General features: G+C 49.2%; 1 protein-coding gene across 8 annotated transcripts in view; it reads right to left on the reverse strand.

The window, feature by feature from the left end:
- The window catches only part of FAM110A (family with sequence similarity 110 member A), a 146234-nt gene that overhangs the window by 88497 nt on the left and 35660 nt on the right, over positions 1-22077 (reverse strand). For 5 of the 8 annotated variants that reach the window (XR_007405414.1, XR_003145028.3, XR_003145027.3 and 2 more), the window contains exon 3: positions 19009-19144. The exons of 2 other annotated variants lie outside the window; for them this stretch is intronic. The gene's annotated coding sequence lies outside the window, so the exon portion shown is untranslated. Of the gene's footprint in view, positions 1-19008; positions 19168-22077 lie in introns of all 8 variants that reach the window. One more of the 8 variants, XR_007405416.1, reaches the window with a different exon arrangement.

Raw genomic sequence — 22077 nt, forward strand, 5'->3', positions numbered from 1 at the left:
ATATCAATAAGTTTGTTTCTTCTTGGGTCTCTTTGGCTTGCAGATGGCCACCTTCTCACTGTGTCTTAATATGGTCTTTCCTCTGCACACATCCTTGTGTCTATTTGTGCGTCCAAATTTCCTCTTCTTTTTTTTTTAAGATTTTTATCTATTCATTCATGAGAGACACAGAGAGAGAGGCAGAGGGAGAAGCAGGCTCCCTGCAAAGAGCCTGATGCAGGACTTGATCCCAGGACCCCAGGATCACAACCTGAGCCGAAGGCAAACGCTCAACCACTGAGCCACCCAGGCATCCTTCCTCTTCTTATTAACATTTATGTATGTATGTATGCATTAGAGAGAGAGCCTGTGAAGGGGAGGGGCAGAAGGAGAAAGGAGAGAGAAAATCATTAGCAGGCTCCACATCCAGCACAGAGCCCAAAATAGGCTGGATCCCATCAGCCTTGATTTCATGACCTGAACCAAAATCAAGAGTCAGATGCTTAACTGACTGAGCCACCCAGGCATCCCCCAAATTTCCTCTTGTATGGATACCAGTCAGATTGGATTAGGACCCATCCTAAAGGCCTCATTTTAACTTATTTACCATAGCAAAAGCCCTATCAACAAAATATAGTCAATGTCCTGAGGTAGTGGGGGTTAGGCCTTCAATATATGAATTTGGGGGGGGGGGGGACACAATTCAGCTCATAACAGTAAGGGAAGGGGAAAAGGATGGGGAAAAAAAAAAAAACCCAAAGATACACACAGGCAAAGAAAAGCACACGTCAAATACCTAGTCTAAGGCCAACATTAAATCATAGTGAACTCTTAATGATCCAACTCCTAAAAGGATTCAAATATATACTTAAAAAAGAAAAAGAATATTGAGTGGCTACTTTAATATCAAACAAAGGTAATTTCAGAGCAAAGAGTCTTACCAGGGATAGACAGAAGGTCATTTTATCATGAATAAGAGATCAATTAATCAAAAGCATGTAACATTTTAAATGTTTATGTCCCTAATGGCAGAGATTCAAAATACATGAAGCAAAAACTGATTGACTTGCAAGGAGGAATAAATCCACAATTATAGACTGAGATTTCAAATCTCAATAATTGAAAGAACAAATAGAAAATCAAATGTCACCTTCTTAGTGTGTCCTACCTTGACCATCAATTTTAATTGCAACCTCTCCCTCCCTACCCATCTCTCCCACACACATCGCCTAATAAGATATTTATTTTAATTAATTTATTTGTAGAATGCCTAGAACAGTGTCTGACACTTAGAAGATTCTCAAAAAAAATCTGTTTAATAAAACCATGATTGAAAAAAAAACATGATTAAAAGACTGTTAACTGCTGTTATTATGACTAGTATTATATGACTTTGCATGTGGTCTTGTTTTTTAAAGGATTTTATTTATTTTAGAGCGAGCTAGTGAATGGGGGGGGCAGGGGGGAGGGATAGGGAGAGAATTTCAAGCAGACACAGGGCTTGATCCCCTACCCAGAGATTATGACCTGAGTGGAAATCAAGAGTCAACGCTTAACTGACTGAGCCACCCAGGCACCCTGTGATTTGCATGTAGTCTTTATTGTGGTTTCAATGGTTAGAACCCAACAAGATCAATACGAGGCCCAGAATTCTAGAACATAGTAACAGAATTCCAGAATGTCTGAGTAAGACCCATAGAATGTCAATAGTCCAGAAAATCAAAAGTCTACAAGGTTAGAAATTGGGGAATGTCTTGAGCCAGAACATCAGAATTGGGACGAGGGTTGATGAGGGATCTAAACCTGCAGGGTGGGGGGAGTGTGTGGTTCAGAGGGGGGTTGTTCAGAGTTAAACAGCATTTTTTCCTATTATTCCTCCACTGGTTCTGGAGTGTCCCCTAATGGTATTCATCCAGAGGTGTATACCCAGCTAACTGAGTCAGCTCATCAGAGGGACTGAGAAGCTATCCACCCATGGCCTCAGGGGCTGTGGGAATGAGGGGAGCGAGGGGGTGGGGGTGGAGAGGGAAGCTGTATTTCTTATTTCTCCATTTTAATTCAGCTCCTGCTCACGAGGCCCCTTCTGGACAGTGGGCCCGTGAGGCCTTTCAGTCACGCAAGACTGGAGGCTGTCATTATCAGAGGGAGCCACCACTACCAGCTCCACAGGAATAAGAGGGAGAGGCCTGCCCATCATCCCAGGGAACCCTGCCCCATGGCCCCACACTGGCTAGGCAAGCTGGGTCCTAGGAAGTAGGAGGTAAAGTGCACAGGGTGTAGAGCTCTTGGCTGAGGAGAAGAGCCTTCACTGCTGGGGTCACGGTAGGGGGTGTCCAGCAAGTAGAGTCTGCACACATCATCAGTTGTTCTGCTTTGCTTCTACCTACAGTGCTTGTCACCCACTGAACGTCCCAACTTATGTGTTTATCCATCTCCCAAACCAGATTGTGAGTCGGTGAGGACAGCAAACAGCTTCTGCTCTGCTCATGCTGTCCTCACCGAGTGGTGCAGCTGTGGACTCTGCCCACACCAAGTTTTCCATCCATGTTGCTGGTGGACTGCACAGATGAAGTCACTTCTTCAGCCCCCATGCACAGGGATTCTTCCAACCTGTGGTCACAGACTCTGGGAGCACTAGTGAAGGCTGGGCATCCTCTGCATACACACTGGCATGCTGGTGCAGACACTTCCCAAGGACCACAGACACTTCCCTGCCCCCACACCTCCACTCCTAGCCCCAAGCTCTGCAGAGACCCCACATTTTGAGCCCATGCCCAGGCACCACTCTACTCCACTGCCCAGGAGAGTGATGAATCTCAAGGGCCTGTTTCCAACATCATCTTTCACCCATCAGTTTTCAACTGTGGTCCTGTGCCCATCCAGGGAAAACCACAGAAAATACCAAGAACCAACACTTGTGAGCACGCTCTGTGTGCGCAGTGCTGTGCCAACCTGGTCCCCGCCCATCACCTCCACCACCCCAGGGCACAGAGTCCTTCCCTGACACTCAGGGAGTGAGTGGGGAGCATTTCTCTGAACCCCCATTCTGAACCCCTTGCCATGGGCCTCTACAAGGGCCCCAGATTTACTCCCCATTTAGGACCGGGGTTCTCAACATTATCGGAATCAGGCTGCCTTTTCAGAGGCTGGGTCAACTGCTGGCAAAACCCCAGGAAATTGCACAAAGAGGCACGATTTATCAGGCAAATTCCCAGGGACTCTCCCCCCCCCCCCCCCCCCCCCAAACTTCCACTCTAGCCATGGAAGCCTGCAGACCCTCAAGCTAAGAACCAGGCGTTACACACCTGGGGTACAGGATGGGTGGCGGGTCCCCTCTTTTTTTTGGACACTGATGGGAGCCCCCCCCCCCATTCCTCAGACTGCCGCTGCGCTTCGCAGCCCCCTTCTTAATTATCACCGCGCTGCTTAATTGGGCGGCCCCGCGAGCGCGTGCGTGCGTGCGTGTGTGTGTGTGTGTGTGTGTGTCTCGGGGGCTCGGGGGCGTCACTCCTCACACATGGGGCGGCCGGGTGGAGTGGGGGTGCTGGCTCCCTGCCCAGGAGCGAGACCCCTCCCCCCAGCCCCCCGGCCGCTGAGGATTGTGCAGCTCAAACAGATGGACCGAGCCGAAGGGGCGGGGGCGCGCTGACGGGGTGCGAGACGGCAGCGCGGCGGCCGGGCCTCCCGGAGCCCTGACAAAGGCGGGGGCCGGCGGCGCGGGGCGCCTTATCAGCGCGAGCAGACCGGGCGGCCGGGCGGGCACCCGCGGCCCGCGTGCAGGCGCACAAAGGCCCGGGGCCGCGCGGGGGGGCGGGGGGCGCGAAGATTAATTGCCCAATCAAGTTGTCGGCGCGGGGCGGGGGCGGGGCCGCGGCCCCTGGGGACGCGGGGCGGCGCATAATGAAGTGTGCAAAAAGTTAATTTGCTCCGCGACTCGCTGCTCGCCACAATCAAAGGCTGGCGGCGAGGAAGGGAGGAGTGAGGAGTGTGCCCCCCGCCCCAGCTTGCGATCGGGGCAGGCGGCCGGGGGAGGGGGAGAGCCGGGCACACACCGCCCCCCCCCCCCCACCGCGGGAGGGGAGCGGAGGTCTCCAGACGTGCTCTCGACCCCCACTTCCGCCCGCGGGCCCCGTCCGGTTCCCTCTCCTGAGCGCACAATGGTTGACATTTCTGGAGCGCTCGCTCTGTGCCGGGCACCGTGCCAAGCGCTTCCTGGTGTGATCTTCTTTGGTCTCACAACCTGAGGAGGTAGGGCTAGTGAGCTGGGCATCCCGTTTTGCAGTGGAGGAGCCCGGGGCACAGAGACGCTAAGGAAGTGCTTGCTCCAAGGTCACACACAGGACCCTTACAGGGTCAGAGCCCTAGGTGGAAAATGTCACCGTGGAAAGTGTCAAAGACAAAATACACCAGCAGACAATGCAGGGGAGGGGATGGTTTTACCCAAGCTATTGCAGTACAGAGGGCACCAGAGATCCCAGGATCAAGGTGTCCAGCCAGGGGACATTTGCCTTAGACCTGCCGGGAGGAGCACACAGGTTACATACAGGTGGGGAATTTAGACCTGGCTCCTTGGTCAGCTGAACAGGAAATGTTTGCTTCTCCTTTCAGATGGGACACACAGCTCTAATCTCAACTAATCAACCATGAGATAAAGAATGGGAAGAGGAGGGTCTTTGTCTTTAACAGGAGGTTCAGGTAAAAAAGGAAAGGTCACAGGCAAACAAGGAAGTCATCTGAGTCTTAAGGACAGTCATGAGAAAGATGGACAAGTCTTACCTGAATCACATGAGGAAGCTGTTTGCTTGTGGTAAACCATTGCTCTGAACACAGAAGAGTAGTGGGATTTCAGAAAACAAAAGGTTAGAGGAATTTCTTAACCATCACTGTTTTCCAGGAGCACAGGTCTTGGGTAAAGTCTAACATTGTTGAAAGGTTGGCTGATAGCATAGGTAGAGGTATGGTACCTTGTAAGAGCAGCTTTGACAAGTGGCTCAGAGCCACTGCCTGGTGAGGAACTCATTCTTAGCAAATATAAATGCCTTTTTAGTCATTTCCCTGGACACATAGTTTTGGACAAGTCATGTAACCTCTCCTTCATAAAAAGGGAGCGATAGTATCCCACCTTACAGGATACTATTATCAGCGAAAGCATTAAACAGCAAGCACAAAGCAAAGCACATGGAATGTGGTAGGTTGCTCAATTAATGTTAGCTAGGAGTATTACTATTTTCTCAAAAAGGACCGGTGTCAGGATTTGAATTCAAGCTACATGGTTTCAGAGACTGCAAGCTCACCACCAGGTACACTGTCAGATCTCCACATATTTATTCAGTCCCCAAACTCCAAACATGTCCCAAACCTGTGGCCTCGGTACTGGGTGTTCTGATAAGTAAAGGAGAAGACCCTGCCCACCCTAGGCGGCTCGTCCTGTGAGGCAGGCCAACCCTAAATGGAAATGGCACAGAAGACATGGTGGCCATGAGAGCTCAGGGGAAGAACCAAACCTGGATTTAGGGACAGTTTGGGGATCCTGGACATTGTGTCCCGAATGTCCACAGACCAGTTGGCACAGAGGAGCAGCTGCTGCAGCCCCTGGCCCCTTCAGACTCCTCAAGAAGTGGCTTCCAGGATGGGTTCACCACCTGGCACTGACTGGTGGCTTCTCAGTCTTGGTTCTCTGACCCACTGCCCAGGCCTGTCTCTGGGCCCAGGCAGGATCAAGAGAGGGAGGGAACCCTTGAGGGTGACAGGAGCCAGGCGTGCAGGAAAGAAGAGGCAGGGTTACAACCAAACCAAGATTTATGGGCCCCAATCATAATAATGAAAGAAAGAAAGAAAAAAGGGACGCGTGTTCGGCAATGCCCAGGGACCAGGATTGCTGCCCTGTTACCAAAAATGTCGAAGCTCTCGACTCTGCAAATTAGCATAAAACATGCTGTTTTGCATCAATTTGCATGTCATTTGCATGTTAATGACTTGACGCCACAATGCACCCAGTCCCCCAAGCAGCTTCTGGTCCTCGCTTTTCTCCTCGCCCCTGCCCCTTGTCTTGCATTGAGAAAACCAGGAAATCTGAGTTCTAAGCTAGGCTGGGCAACTCACTCCCTGTGGGGCCTGGGCTAGTCCCTGCCTCTGTCTGAGTCTCAGTTTCCCTGACTGTGAGCCGAAGGAGACAAACTGAGCAAGGGTTTTTAAATTATGCTCCAGTAGCCCCCTTGGGGGCTGCAGACCCAGAGACGGTGGAGCAGGTGGGGCGGGTGCCCCCCCTTCCATCCCTTCGGAACAGCTGGGGCTCTGAGTAAAATTTCTCTTCAGCAATGCAGAGCTTCTCTGTTAAAAACAAAGACCAAAAAGTTTACAAACAAACGGACTTACTTATTTCCAGCAAGTCTTTCTAGTACAACATTCTCCAAAGATTTGAATAGCAGTAACAATCAGAGTTAAAATATATAGCACTTAGCATGTGGCAGGCCCTGTTCCAAGCAGCAGCTACTCATAACTCTATCTTGACACACAATCCTTGAAGTACATACTGTTATTGTACCCCCATTTTATAGGTAGGTAAAAAGAGACACCAAAAGGCTGAGTAACTTAGCTAAGTTCAAACAGTCACAAGGTGGGAGAGTGAACAGTCAGATAGCCTGGCTCTGGAATTTACACGATGAGTTTAGCCAGGTCAACTCTTCCGTCATACAGATGAAATTGAGGCCCAGAGAGGGAAAGAACATTTCTAAGCATAGCAACTAAACTGGCATTTGAACCTTGCCTGAGCCCCCAGGTTCTTTGCCAGAGAAGGGAGGTCCAGGATTTCAAAGATGCTCAGGACACTTCTCTCTTGGTCCAATGGACTTGCCAGGATGAGCGGTAAAGTTTCTTCCCTGGCCACCACCCCCAGAGCCTGCTTCCTCCTCTTCAGCCAGCCTAGTACCAGCTGGTAGACTTCAGGGAATAGGCTCCAGAACCAGCCAGGACGAGCCCCTAAATCAAGGCAGCCAGCAGGCCAGTGAGAGCACCAGGTGTGCCCATCAGAGCCAGCACACAATGCCCTGCCTGGCTGTGCAGGTGGAGGCACCGCTGAGGGGGACTCCACTGCAGGGGGCTGGGGGGCTGTATCTCTGTGGAGGCAGGCGTGCCAGGCCAGCAGGTGCTCAGCCCCCACCCCTTGGGATCCAGCTGGGAAACCCCCAGATGCAGAGATGACTGGCCTTCCTGAGCAGTGCCCCACAGGGGGCCAGTCATCCCTCTCTCTACACAGTGCTCCTCGATGGCACCCCGGCCATCCCTCCTGCCAACCTCTCCCTCTAAAATGCCCCCTCCCACCCTGCTCCAACCACCCTGGCCTCCTCTCAGCCCCTCCCACACCCCCAAGCTCTGTCCTACCTCTGCATCTTGGCAGCGGCCTGTTCCCTCTACCTGGCCCCTTCACACTCTTCAGGTCTCAGCTCAAGAGCCACCTCCTCAGAGAGGTCTTACCTGATCACCCCATCTAGAGTTAACCACCACTGCCTCCCCTGCCCCTCACTCCCTGGCATTTAACCTTGTTTTCTTCCCAGCCGTTATTAGCTGAATTTATTTTGTTTCCTTAAGTGCCGCCTCATGTAGTGCCAGTCTCCACCACTAGACTCTCGCTCCAGGAGAGTCAGGACTGGCTCTGTCTTACAGAAATATGGTTCTCAATAAATATTTGTTGAAGGAAGGAAAAAAAGAGGGAAAACAGTAGCTGCCACTGATCTTTTTGGTTAGTGTTGGTCTCCCCTTCCCCCATCCTGCCCTAGACCATCAGCTCCACGGGAGACAGGGATTTATGCCTGTTTTCTTCATGGCTGTGATTCCAGAAGCTAGCACAGTGCTTGGTACACAGTAGGTGCTCAATAAATTTCTGTGGCATGAATTGAGCAAAGTGTGCCAGGTCTTTGCACTGGGAGGCAGGAAACTCAGATCCCTTCCTAGAAAGTCACTGATGGGGTGTAGGACCCTGAGCAAGTTCTTCCTCCAGGGACTCCAGTTTCCCCATCTGAAAGCTGGACTTTAAAATCCCTGCCACTTTCGTCAGGACTATGGAGGGTTGGGTGCGGCCCACCTCACTCACTCCCTAGAGAAGGCAGATGGGGCAGATACAGGCAAACCTGGATTCTAAACAAAGCATGGCTAGCAGGTGGCTGTGTGACCTTGAGGAAATCACTGTCCTTCTCTGAGCCTCCATTTTCTTCATTTGCAAAAGGGGCACAGTAGCTGTGAGGACTATATGAGACAATGGAAGGGAAAGGGATGTGCCAACTGTAAAGTGCTATGCCTGTGCAAGGCATTTCCCATCAGCCAGGCCATGCAGCAGAGTGGTCACTATGTGGCTCCACCCAGCACACACTCTGTTTCTTTATCTGTAAAGGAGGCTCCCGATAATGCTGGCCTCCCCTTGGCTGTTGTGAGGATTAAAATGAGAAAGCGTGTGTGGATGTACCGGGCACAGAGTAGGGGTTTTAGAGCCACAGACCTATTAACTGTTTATTTGGATTTCCCAAATAATCAGCACAAGGGAGACCCAGGGAGAGGGTGGGGGTGGGCATGGTTTGAGTTCAGTGCTGGGGGTGGATCAGGGAGGATGAGGCTGGGGAGATGGGCCGAGTGAGACCAGGCAGCCAGCCCTGGGAGCTTAATGGAGACTTTAACCTTGATCATGGAAGCAGAGGGAGCTACAGAATGATTTTAAGCTGCAAATAAAATAACCTGATCTGAGTTTTAGAGCATTCCCTCCAGCTGCCAGGGATGGCTGGTAGTTCCCCATGCTCCCTACCTCCCTTGCCCTTAGTATTAGAACCCCAAGATATAGCTGGGCACATGGATACCCAGAAGAGAGACTCCCAGTTAGGGGTGGCTATGTGGCTCCATTCCAGCCAACAGGAGGTAAGGAAACCACCACATGCAATTTCCTGGAGAGATCTTTGAGGAGAGGAGGGAACATTTTTTCCCTTTTCCTCCTTCCCTTTGGCTGGAATCTGGACTTGGTAGCTGGAGAATGTGCAGCCATTTTGGACCAAGGTGTTAAGGATGGTGGAGCAACAAGATAGAAGGAGCCTGGGTCCCCGAGGACTGAGGAGCCACCTGGTCAGCCTGCCTCTCGACTGTTCATAAGAAAAAGAAATCAGTGTTTGTCTCCTGTAAGTCACTCTTCTTTTGGGCTCTCTGCCACTCACGGCCAACTCCAAAACAAACACGTCCCGTTAGCACAGATGATCTTGGAGCTCTGTGGCCAACCTTGAGATGTATGGGGCAGAGGACCCTGCCCAGGCTGCCCTGCTCAGCCCAACTGGGGCACAGCCCAGCTCAGTCCAACTGGCTGGCATCCCCAGCTGGACATGGCTCTGACAGGTACAGAGCTCCTAGGGGCCTGAGACCAGGGATCCCGCTGCTGTCCTCACAGCTTTGACAGGCACGGCAGAAAGGACAAAGACAATGGCAGGGTGGGATTTCTGTCCACAGAAGCTACCTCCAGCTCCTTATTACCCACCCTCCCCAAGACACCCCAGGGGGCTTTTTAGTGTCCTCTCCTGATCTCACAAATTCTACCTCGGCGCCTTCCCCAGGCCCCCCAGGACCCTGGAGATGATGTCTGGTCACCTCTCTGGCCCACCAGGGTTTGCAGGATGTGGCGATTCTTCAGTGCACAGTTTCGAGTCAGACCACAGACACAAATCCCAGCTCTGCCTCTTAGGAGCTCTGTGACTTCGGGCAACCTGCTAAAGCATTTTCAGACTTTACTCCCTTATATATGAAAGGGAAATGATTAGAACAGCTACTTCCTTTTGTTGTGGAGCTTCAGTGAGTCAGGGTGGCGGTTCCAGTTATTCACTGCTGTGTAACAAACCACCCCAAAACACAGTGTCCGTAGTCAAGTCCCTTGCGCTCACAGGCTCTTAGGGGTCAGGGATTCAGACAGAGCACACTGGAGACGCTTTCCTCCTATTCTACGGTGTCTCGGAGACAGTTGATGCTTGGCGGCCAGAATCATCTAGAGGTGTCTTCCCTTACATGTCTCGCAATCCAGACTAGTTCAGCTAAAGCTATCAGCCGGAACACGTCTGTGTGGCCTCTCCTTGGGTCCTGGGCTTCCTCACAGCATGGTGGCTGGGTTCCAAGAGTGAGTGTCCCCTGAGACCCAACCAGAAGTGACATGGCCACTTCCAACCTGTCCTCAGACGTCATACAGTGTCACTTCTGCCACAGTTTGTTCTTGGAAACAATCATAGGAAGAACATAGATCCCATTTCTTGATGAGAAGAATATCAAGGAATTTGCAACCATAATTTAAAATGGCTTACACGATGCCTGGCTCATCACAAGCATCCAGTAAACGGTAACTGGGAGAAGTAATATAATAACATCAGGGTTTGATTTTTGTGTTGAAATAGTCATATCAAGTGACGCTAGGCATAAAGGGGTTAATGAAGGAGGCACCAGGATAGGTGTCTAGAACCTGATAGCCCCAGTAAGCCAGAACCAGCACTGAAAGATAAAGTTTGGATAATAAGAGCTAATATGTCTTGGGTGCTTACTAGATGCCAGGCACTGAGCCAAGCACTTCCCATGCCTGATTGTATATAATCCACAAAGCAATCCAAGGGCTAGGTCCTATCATTATGTCCATTTATTGATGAGGAGTCAGAGGCTCAGAGAGGTAAAGGGTCTTGCCCAAGGCCACACAGCTAGGAAGAGGCACCACCAGGATTTGAACTCAGGCAGCGTGTTGTCAGAGCTGGTCCTCACTTCCCAAGATGAAGCTGGGCAACAGCCAGCCTGCCAGGTGGAACAGGCCGTCCTGACTGTTTGGTGACAGACAGGGAGGGCTTGTACTGCTGGACGGAGAGCCAGGACCAGGAGGTTTGTCAGCTGTAAGCCCACAGTCACAGGCTGGGGGAATAGGGCCAAGACCTCCGTCTGGAAGGATGGAGGAGGGAGGGAGTAAAGAGAACCCGAAAGCAAAGCAGAGCCCCCCTCCAGAGGCAGCAAAGCACTGCCTGGAGTGAGTCATGGGAGCTGAGCCTCAGGATCACATGGGGCCCTGACCTCTGCTCCCTGGTGCCCTGGCGAGGCCGTCACTGGTCCCCCACCTGGACCAGAGCTCAGCCTGCTACTGGAGGACAGGAGGCCTCAGCTGTAGGGGAGGAGCAGCAGGGCAGGGAGGGGAACACCACTGGAGGCGACAGCCAGGAAAGGTCACAGAGGGGACTCCCAACAGCTCTGGGTCTGTAAAGGCAACCGGCACACCTGCAGGGGATCCAGACGGCTCTCCCTGGCGCCCTCTGGCCTTGACTTTTCTTCTCTTCGTGACTACTCCCCGTTCCCTCCCTTCTCTCTGTATTTCCATCCACCCCTGCTTCCATTTCTTCCTTCTTCTATCCCTTCTTCCATTCCTTTCTTTCATATTTCCCTCCTTCTGCCCTCATTTCCTTTCGCCTTCCTTCTCTCCTTGCTTCCATTCCTTCCCCACTATGAGATCTCATAGGGAGAAGCTCCTCTCCAAAGGCAGGGGAAACGCGGGCTCAACCCAGTCACAACCACGGACTTCACCATAAAATGAAACAGGATTCCTAAGCCATCACAAAACCAGTCCTAACAGTGCCATGGGTCTGTGATGACCTCCTTCGTCTCTCCCAAAATCAGATGAGGGATGTCAACTCCTCCCCACTCCCAAGTCAGGGATTGTCTCCCAGAACACCTGAGTGTGCTGAGTATTGCTGGTAAGGAGCTTTTGGGGGGGCCCTGGATCACAAGCCCATTCACCTTGGACTCACAATAAGCCCCTCTGAGCGTTGTTGGTTTTCTTGGCTGAAACAGCTCCACGGGTTGAGAAGAAGGTAAGATGGGATGCCACACACTTGTACACACTCACAGGAGTGCTTCCGCCCTGCCCGGTCCCTTGCTGGCACAGGCCAATGACCTTTTTCCCAGGTCCGTGGGGTAGAGCCAACTCCCAGCTGATGTTGGCAAGCGGCTGGGAGGGTGGACCAGCAGGCTGTCAGGGCCGGCCTTGTGCCCAGAGAACCTTCTGTGCCACTGTTCCTCGGCCAGGCAGGCCCAACCCACCGGCCACTTCCTGTACCCCGACAGGACAGGGCTGTAGGCCCCTCCTCTCTCGCATCTCACTCAGCTGACCACAGTGGCCACCCTCCTCCCTCCAGGCCCAGGAAACAGAAGTCTCCAATATAAATGCAAATTCACTGCAGTCCCCAGTCTCAGGCTGGCAGCCCCAGCATGTGCTGCAGGCTGGGGACCAGAGCTGACACTGGCCTAGAGGAGATAAGGCCCTTCTGGGCTACCCCCGCCCCTGGCCCTGCCCACTCCTCAGTCTGTCAGCTCCACACACACCCCAGGGAGCCCCAGCTCTTCCTCTCTGCTGCCCCATAAGGCCTGTGATGAGCATGCAAAGCCCCCCTCCCACTCCCTGCTGCAATCAAGGAGGGCCACGGCCATCCTCAAATCATGGCATGTTCTACCCTTCTACCCTCTCAGGAAGCAGGCTGGAGGAAGGGTAAGTGACACAGGCGCTAATTTCTACCACCACTGGGCTCAGGGCTACCACCAGCCCATAGTATTCCTTTGTGTGAGTTAGAAACAGGGAGTCTTTCTTCCTGGTGTAAGGCAGCTCCTCCACAGGGTTCCTGGCAGCTTCTTAGTTCCCAGCTCAGCACCCCTGAGCCCAGCACAACCTGCACAGCTACAAGCCATGGCTCTTAGCTGGACCCGTCTCCTCTCTGGGACTTGGTTTCCCCTCCAGCCAGGGGAATCACCTAGGGAGACCTCCAAGTGTTGCATGAATCCACATAGGTTGAGTCCCTGGAATTGGATGGGGCAGTCCCTTGGGTAAGACCTCTTCAGGCTCCACTATCCTAGCATCCCTCCATTCCTAGGTCCCAGACATTCAGACCCATATGCCACAACTTCAGGAATGTTTAACAAGGGAGCAAAGCATCTTTGGAAGAAGCATTCTATGATCCACATGAGACAGAAGTTGGGGTACGTTTGGGATCATAAGCAGGGCTCTCAAATGGCCCAGGTTCAAATCTAGTACATTCTGGCTGCAGCTTGAATGGCACCTCCTCAGAGAAGCCTTCGCCGATGGTCTCACACGGAGCAGTCTCTTCCCTACCTCCAGAGACCATATCACACTGCCTGTTGGTTTTCTTCATGGCATTTATCGTTGTATGAAATTGTCTCATTCATTTATGCCTTCCATGGTTACTTTGTCTCCCCTCTCCTCTCTTAGAATTCAAGTTTCTACAAGAGCAGGAGCCATGAATCAATGAACTCCTTCTCAACACTTTCTGGGTGATCACAATGGATTCCCTGACATAGGGTTAGTGTAAGGTGTTCAGCAAGATAGCCAAAGGTGCTTAGCAGAGAGAACCAGCACCTGGTAAGCACTGAGTAAATGCTAATGGCTGTTGTTCTCCTTAACATGGGTGTCCTGGTCTCAGAAGTCCAAGTCCTGACACATTCTCCCACAAATCCCAAACCCAACATCAGGGCCAAGTCATCCTAGTCCATTTACTCACCCCATGACCACAGGCAAATGGCTGCTTCTCTCTATTGCTCGTTTCCCTGTGTAAAGTGATGTTTCATTGCCTGGAACTTAAAGTTGCTATGAGTGTCTGGTGACATCAAGAAGGAAACACATTTTTTAGTCCTAAATATGATGTCACTCTTGTGAAAAACGCGGCAGGCCTCCCCAGATTGTCTGGCCTCCAAATGTGTGGGCTACATCCTCCAGAGCCCCCAGCACCCTCTGCCCAGAATCCCAAGGACCCACTTCTACCCCCACCCCACCCACCCAAGTCTTAGGCTTCTTCGAAGGAGGGGTTTCCATTAAAGCAGTTTCTCCAAGTTTCAACCTTCCCAGCCCCCACTGGCATTCTGTCTGTATTTCACACAATTTCTTAACATTTTTTTTCTTTAAATTGCCTTACTTAAAAAAAAAAAAAAAAGCCAATTCATGCTAATGGGAAACTATATAGCACTCCCATTAATAAAAATTAGTATCGATTATTATAAAAAGGGGAATATATGTTGACAGTCACTAAAATCAATGCTTAAGTATTAAAAGTCTGATGCCCCCAGCAAGATGGGAGTCCTCGTCTAAGGTTTTCAAGTTCACAAGCTGAGAGTTTTCTGGGGAACTTTTTTTTTTAATCCCTTTGTTCACTGGACTGAAAACCTTACGTGCCCAGCCCAGGTGGCAGCAGTTTTAAGAGACGTTTTCAGCCCTCAACACACAAAGATCTACTTGAGGCAGCAACTTACACCCTTCCAAATACAATTAGCAGAGAATCATCACCAATGCTGGCCTCACTGGGGCATTTCTTGGCTGTTTCCTTTCAACATCACCTAATAAAGGTGTCTTACCTATGGAAGTGTGGGAAGGAAAAAAGTGAATAAAGTCTGTATTTGCAGAGTGACCATCTCCACACATGCCATTGCAATCAAACATCCCCGCTAACTACTGCCACTCCAAATGCAGTCTCCAGGACCCCCTACCCAGGGCCATCCATCTATTTTGCTGATTCCACACTCTTGGGAAGGGCAATTTAACATAGTAGTATACTGTTTTCGGGAGAGGAATAAAAACTGAGGCCTCCGGCAAATTTGGTAAAATCTATCCTTTTAATTGGATGGGCATTTTGTGTCCTAGGACTTTATTTAGAAAAATCATCATGAATGTGGACCACGACAGCTGTGAGATGTTCCTGGCAGCATTGTTGATAAGAGCAAAAAGTTGCAAAGTGAATACTCATCAACAGGGGATTCAGGAAATAGGATAGTCTATGTGACGGGAAACTATGCAACCACTTGCTGATGATGCTGTAAAAATGTTCATGCTATATGAATAAGTAGAAAAGCAGCTACAAAATAGAATGTACAATATGTCCCTTTTAAAATATATATACATATGCACTGTAGAAAAATTGGGTATGAGAGGATTTCTTAAACAAGAAACAAAAAGTCCAAACCATAAAGGCAAATATTAATAAATTCTACATTAGAATTAATACTCTGTTCAAAATTCACAATAAGAAAAGTGAAACAATAAGCCACAAGTTGGGGAAAGCTTGTAACAGTCTGATTACAAATATTAGTACCCAAAATATATAAAGAGCTCCTACAAATCAGTAAGACAAAGACAATCAAAAAGAAAAATAGGGGATCCCTGGGTGGCGCAGCGGTTTGGTGCCTGCCTTTGGCCCAGGGCGTGATCCTGGAGACCCGGGATCGAATCCCACATCGGGCTCCCGGTGCATGGAGCCTGCTTCTCCCTCTGCCTGTGTCTCTGCCTCTCTCTCTCTCTCTCTCTCTGTGACTATCATAAATAAATAAAAATTAAAAAAAATTAAAAAAAAAAAAAAGAAAAATAGGCTAAAGATTTGAATAGGTATAAAGAATAGAAAACATGAACAGCCCATAAACATATACAAAGATGTTTAACATCTTAGTAATTAGCAAAATCCAAACTAAGAGTTCGTATTGTGTCCACTAGATTAGGAAAACTTACAAAGCTGGATAAATTCCAACTTGATCACTTATGTGGAACCAGAATTCCTTGACACTGGTGATAGGAGGTCAATTTGTACAACCACTTTGAACAACTTGGCATTATTTTACTCTTCCTCTACAACTCAGTAATCCCATTCCAGGTGACATTCTAGAGAAACTTGTACATGTACCCAGGAGATGTGGGCAACTAGGCTCAAACTGGCAGGACTGAGCCCCTTCTCTCAGCCCCCTGCCCTCGGGCACCTGATAAATTCTTCTTCCTTCCGCCCTGTCTTCTGACTTACTGAGGACAATGCTGGACAACACTTGCCCTGAGGGCTGGGGCTTTAACTCTCCCACACTTCTGGGGGGTGTGACCCAGCACTGTTGGCCAGTTACTGGGCAAGCAGGATCCCATGCTTATCATCTGAGGGGAAGCGGTGGGATGAGCTAGAGCTACAGTGACTGCCTGGGGGACAAGGGAGAGGCCAAGAGCACTCAGGGTGTTAGGAAAAGAGGTGGCAAGGTGACAATTCATTCAAATAATAGGTTCCTCTGCTGCAGTACAAAAGAACAGGCAGCTCCATATGAGCCAATCAGAAGCATACGTCGCCAAGGGGAGAAAAGCAGGCAGAGCAGCTACCATTGTGAAAAGGGGGGAGTAAAGTGTGCATATACTTGGCCACTTGTAATGTGCATAAAATGCCTCTGAGAACAGGAAACTGGTCTTGGGGGAGGGGAAGGGGTAGTTAGGGGTCAGGAGTAGAGAGAAGCTTTGCTGCATCGCCTTTTGTACATTTTCATTTTGTACACTGTATGTGATACTATGGAAAATAGAGTTAAAAAAATGGAAACAAGATGCAGTCACAGGAAATATAACACATATGCAATTATTATGAGAGTTGAATTAGTTACTGATCATCAGGTGACATAATGCTACTTCCAGACCATTAAATCGGATTGCTCTCAACTTCAGTGAAGTTTCTTTACTCTTTTTAAAAAAAATTGGGGGACACCTGGGTTTCTCAATGAAGTGTCTGCCTTCAGCTCAGGTTATGATCCCAGGGTCCTGGGATCCAGTCCGACATCACACTCCCTGCTCAATGGGGAGCCTGCCTCTCCCTCTCCCTCTGCCCCTCCCCCTGCTTGTGCCTGTGTACTCTCTCATGTAAATAAAATCTAAGAAATATAATAATAAAAATAAATAAATAAATTTTTCCAGGCAACTTTTTCCAGTTTCAGACTTTTCCATGGGCCCTTGAAGAGCCTGTGGCTTCTTGCACTGTGCCTCCTAGGCCAAATTCATGGAGTAGATCAGTTCATCACCCATGCCCAGCAGCCTACCGGTTCCCCAAAGGCTACCCGTAGGCACACAGTCCTTTGACTTAAAATCATCTATTGGGTCCTACCCTGAGGTTGTTCTTCAGTTCGAGTGAATCCAAGCAGAACTGGCATGACCCTCCCCTTACTCAGGAGCCAAAAGGCACAAGGCCATTTTCTGGACCTCAGTTTCCCATTGGGCCACACGGTGTATATATGTCTCTCCACCTATGATACTCCGCTCTCTCCTACCTCTCGTCCCCTTGCTCACTCTTCTCCAGCCACACTGATTCCTTGTTCTTCAAATCCCCCACTATGGTAGGCAGAATTCCAAGATGTCCCCCAAGATTTCCAGCTCTCCTCCTCACCCCCTGCAGGTGTATATGTCCAGTATATAATGCCCTGGACTGTGGATGTGATAGCGTTTACTCCCATGATCAGGTTATGATGTATGGCACAGGATGTCACACTTGTGACTTTTTTTTTTTAAGATTTTTAATTTATTCATTCATGAGAGACACACAGAGAGGCAGAAACATAGGCAGAGGGAGAAGCAGGCAGATGCTCAACCACTGAGCCACACAGGTGTCCCACACTTGTGACCTATAGAACCATGATTTAAATGGGTACTGTTTTAAGCCACTAACTTTATGGTAATTTGTTACATGATAATAGAAATTAAGGCTCAGTGGTTGTGCATCTGCCTTTGGGTCAGGGCATGACCCCAGGATCCGAGATCGAGTCTTACATCGAGCTCCCTGCATGGAGCCTGCTTCTCTTTCTGCCTGTGTCTCTGCACCTCTCTCTCTGTCTCTCATGAATGAATAAATAAAATCTTAAAAAAAAAAAAAAAAGAAATTAATACACAAACCAGGCTTGCTCCACTCTGACTTTTGTCTGATGGGTCCCTCAGTCTGGAAGTCTCTCCCTACAGATCTCCACAGGGCTCACTCCCTCCCTCCATCCAGGTCTCTGTTCAAATGTCCCCTCCCAGAGAGGCCTGTCCGATCACATCATCTAGAGGAGCATCACCCCTTCATTTGCTATTCCCCTTCCTGCTTTATTTTTCTCTATGTCACTTATCACTACCTGACATTATATGGCTACAGTGTCATCTGAATAACTTTTTTTAAAGATTTTATTTATTTATTCATGAGAGAGACACACACACAGAGAGAGGCAGAGACATAGGCAGAGGGAGAAGCAGGCTCCATGCAGGGACCCAAAACAGGACTCGATCCTGGGTCTCCAGGATCACGCCCTAGGCTGAAGGCGGCGTGAAACCGCTGAGCCACCCAGGCTGCCCTGAATAAATTTTTTTAAACTTTTTACTTTGAGATAATTTAAAACTTACAGAACAATTGCAAACATTGTACAAAGAATTCCAGCATATCCTTCACCCAGAACCCCCAAATGTCGAATTTTTTTTAAGAGAGAGAGAGAGAGAAGGGTTGAAGGAGGGAGAGAGAGAATCTTAAGCAGGCTCCACGCCCAGTGTGTAGCTCAACATGGAGCTCAATCTCACAACCCTGAGATCATCACCTGGGCTTAAATCAAGAGTTGGACACTTAACTGACTGTGCCACCCAGGTGCCCCCAAATATTACATTTAATCAAGTTTGCTGGGATCCCTGGGTGGCGCAGCGGTTTGGCGCCTGCCTTTGGTCCAGGGCGCGATCCTGGAGACCCGGGATCGAATCCCACGTCAGGCTCCCGGTGCATGGAGCCTGCTTCTCCCTCTGCCTGTGTCTCTGCCTCCCTCTCTCTCTCTAACTATCATAAAAAATAAATAAATAAATAAATAAATAAATAAATAAACAAACAAGTTTGCTGTATCATTTTCTCTTTGCGTAGAGAGATTTTTTTCTTAACCATTTGAGAGTAAGTTGATGACCCAATTCCCCATTGCCCCCAAATACTTTAGTCTGTAGTTTCTACAAACAAGGACATCCTCTGCATAATCACAGCAAAATCGTCAAAATCAGGATACTGACACTGACACATGACTACCATAGAATCTTCAGACCCCAGTCAAATACTGTTAATTGTCCCAATAATAACATTTTTCAATAAGCAAAAAGATCCATCCAGAAATACTCACTGTATTTCATTGTCTTATCTCGTTCATCTCCTTTCATCTAGAACAGTCCCTCAGTTTCCCCTTAACCTTCATTATCTTGACACTCACCAAGATTACAGGCCAGTTATTTCATAGAAGGCTCCTCAATAAGAGTTCATCTGATGGCTCCTCCCGACCAGACTTAGGCTTTGAGTCTTTGGCAGGAACATCACAGAAGTGACGTGGTTCTCTTTGTGCGTCTCACCTGGAAGCACATGCCAGTGTGTCCTATAACAGGCAATGCCACCTCTGATCACTTGATTCAGGTACTCTCTGCCCTGTTTCTCACCATAGAGTTACCCTCTTTCTCTTTGTAATGACTAGCTTATCTTGTGGGGAGATATTTGAAGACTATGTAACTACTCTGTCCCCAACAAATTTTCACAGAGTAGTTTTCATTTTAGCACCCAGCAACAATTCTGCCAGAGTCAATTATACCATAATATTTCCATCCTTCCCTCTACATTTGTTACTAGACATTCTACTGTGAGAAAGAGCTTTCTCTTCCTTCATGTATGTGTATGTCTCTATGTATATGATACCAGTGTAGATCCAGAGTCCTATTTTTATTCAATGGATTATAACCTGCTATTGCCATTATTTGTTATGATGCTCAAATAGTACCAGATTTGGCCAGTGGCTCCTATGCTCTTCTGACCTGTGCCCAGCATTACTGGAGCCCTTCTATTCACTTTATAGCACAAGTAAATGCTTCAGGCTCACTCTGTACTTGCCAGGCCCTAGCCCTCAAATCAGCCTTCTTCTCAAGGAGTCCTGGTTCCTTGCAGTGGAGGATGTTATACTTAGATACTAAGACACCAGGATCTGGGTACTAGGAGTACTCATGGCTATGTGGGTGTGAGTGCTCCTGGGCTCTCTTTGTGGACAGAGCTGAGAAATACACACATGTGCATGCGCACATGCATCTCTGCTTATCTGTCTATATGTGTCCAAACCCATGAGTTCACCCCAATCCCTCCAACTCCATTCCAGCACCACAGAGGTCACTGTAGCCTTTGCTATTTCCATATGTGCAATTCCCTTCTCTGACAGTGAGAAACCTGGCTCTCATTTTCCTCAATATATTATTTATTTATTCAATCCCCCATCCCACAGAGCCACAGCCTCACTCAGTTGCCTTCCCTACTTGACCCCACACCCTACCCTTCACTTCCAACAAATATTGAGAAACAGAGGGAAGAAGGAGGAAATAGAAAGCTGAATTTGTTTTGAACTAGTAATGCATTCACTTGGTACAAAACTATAGAAAAAGGGGCGCCTGGGGGGCTGAGTGGTTGAGCGTCTGCCTTTGGCTCAGGTCGTGATCCCGGGTCCTGGGATCCAGTCTCACACTGGATTCCCCATGGGGTGTCTGCTTCTCCTGCCTATGTCTCTGCCTCACTATGTCTCTCATGAATGGGTAAATAAAATCTTTAAATGTGTGTGTGTGTGTGTATATATATATATATGCAAAAGTATACAATGAAGTCTCCCTGACTGCCCTGGCTCTCTCATTCTAATCTTACTCCTCTCCATAGGAGACAAGTGTTATTGGTTTGTTATATACACAAGCTAATATAAAGATATTTTTTAGTTCCCCCCTTTTACCCAAAATATTCCTTATATTCCTTTTACTTGTCATTACTTCTAGGAGATCTTTCTGTATTTGTACATAAAAAGCGGTCTCATCCTTTTTGTGGCTGTATAATATTCTTTTGGCTACTCCATTTTTTAATCAGTTTGGTAACAGTAGACCTGTAGATTGCATCTTGATTTTTGTTAAGCCAAACAAAACTGCAATAAGGAAACTTGAATGTATTCATTTCACATGCGTCTAAACACATCCATACAATAAATGTTCACAAGTGGGATCACTGATGTGATCTTATGTGTTTAATGCCCGTAAGGTCTGTCTCCTCTCTTAGAAGAGGAAAGCGACTCTGTTCTAGTCACTGCTATTTTCCCAGTACCAGGAACCACTAGAATATGGTAGGCACTCGATAAATATTTGTGCAATAAATGAATGAATGACCAATGCCCTCGGATTCTGGAGTCAACTGTATCTAGAATGTGTGGGGCACCCGTTGTGTGCTCGGTGCTATGCATCATTGTGCCAATCCTCCAAACTTCCATGTGAGGAAGGAACTGTTCTGACAGTCCCACTTCACAGATGAGAGCCCTGAGGCCCAAAGAGGGAGCACAGCTAAGCCAATATCATGCAGCTAGTCAACAGCCAAGCCATGGTTCCCAGCCAGTGAGCCAGACTCTGGAGCCACTAACAAGCTCACCTACTGCTCTCAGTATCTCTCCTCTCCCACCCAAGCTCAAGCGTCCAGCCCCACATGGACCCCTCACCTTGCCTCACCCACTTCCCTGGATCTCTCTACTTCTTCTCAGCCTCATCCCCAGCCAAAGGCGTCTGTTCCCCACCCTCAGCCAACACAGGAAAGGACCAAGGAGAGGAGCTGTCATTTCCATACAGCTGTCCCCGGGAGCCGGCCCTGCCTGAGCCTCCCCATTTTCCCTGAAAAGACTGAATTGTCTTGGCCGTTTGGGGGGCACCTCTCGGCACAGGCCGGGCTGCCTGGGCAGGGCCTGGCTGGGCTATTATCCTACATTATCTCACTCCTCTGCTCCTGAAAAGAGCCAGTGACTGCTCGCCCCCCCTCAGCCCTCCCCTGCTCGCTCCTGTCTTTTACACTTAATTACCTCACTCATTACCCCGCAGCCTGCAGAGGCCGGACCACAACTGGGGCGTGAGTAATCCCCGCATCACACACCCAGCCAGCCGGCCAGCAAGGAGCAAATTGCTCACACAGCCCATAAATAAAGGAACAGGGCCTACTCAGGCCTTCGGAGCAGAAGGACTTCGTGGCTGCTGCCATGAGGGGCAGGCATTGGCCCGAGGTTCTCAGTTGGTCTTTGCCAGCTCTGGTGAGATGGTTTCCACCTCCCCCAACCCAGACGGAGACCTTGAACTTCCCCAGGCCACTGAAGTCACAGCTCAATGCCTCTGACAGATGAGATAGCAGGGCCCACATCCCTTCCTCACCTTAGCCAGGAAACCATCCAAGCATGGCTTCCAGGCTTCCTAGGTGACGTGACCCCTCCAGCCATGCCTCACCACCATTGCCCCTG

The sequence above is a fragment of the Canis lupus genome, chromosome 24, assembly GCF_003254725.2.
Source record: "Canis lupus dingo isolate Sandy chromosome 24, ASM325472v2, whole genome shotgun sequence".
NCBI classification, from domain to species: domain Eukaryota; kingdom Metazoa; phylum Chordata; class Mammalia; order Carnivora; family Canidae; genus Canis; species Canis lupus.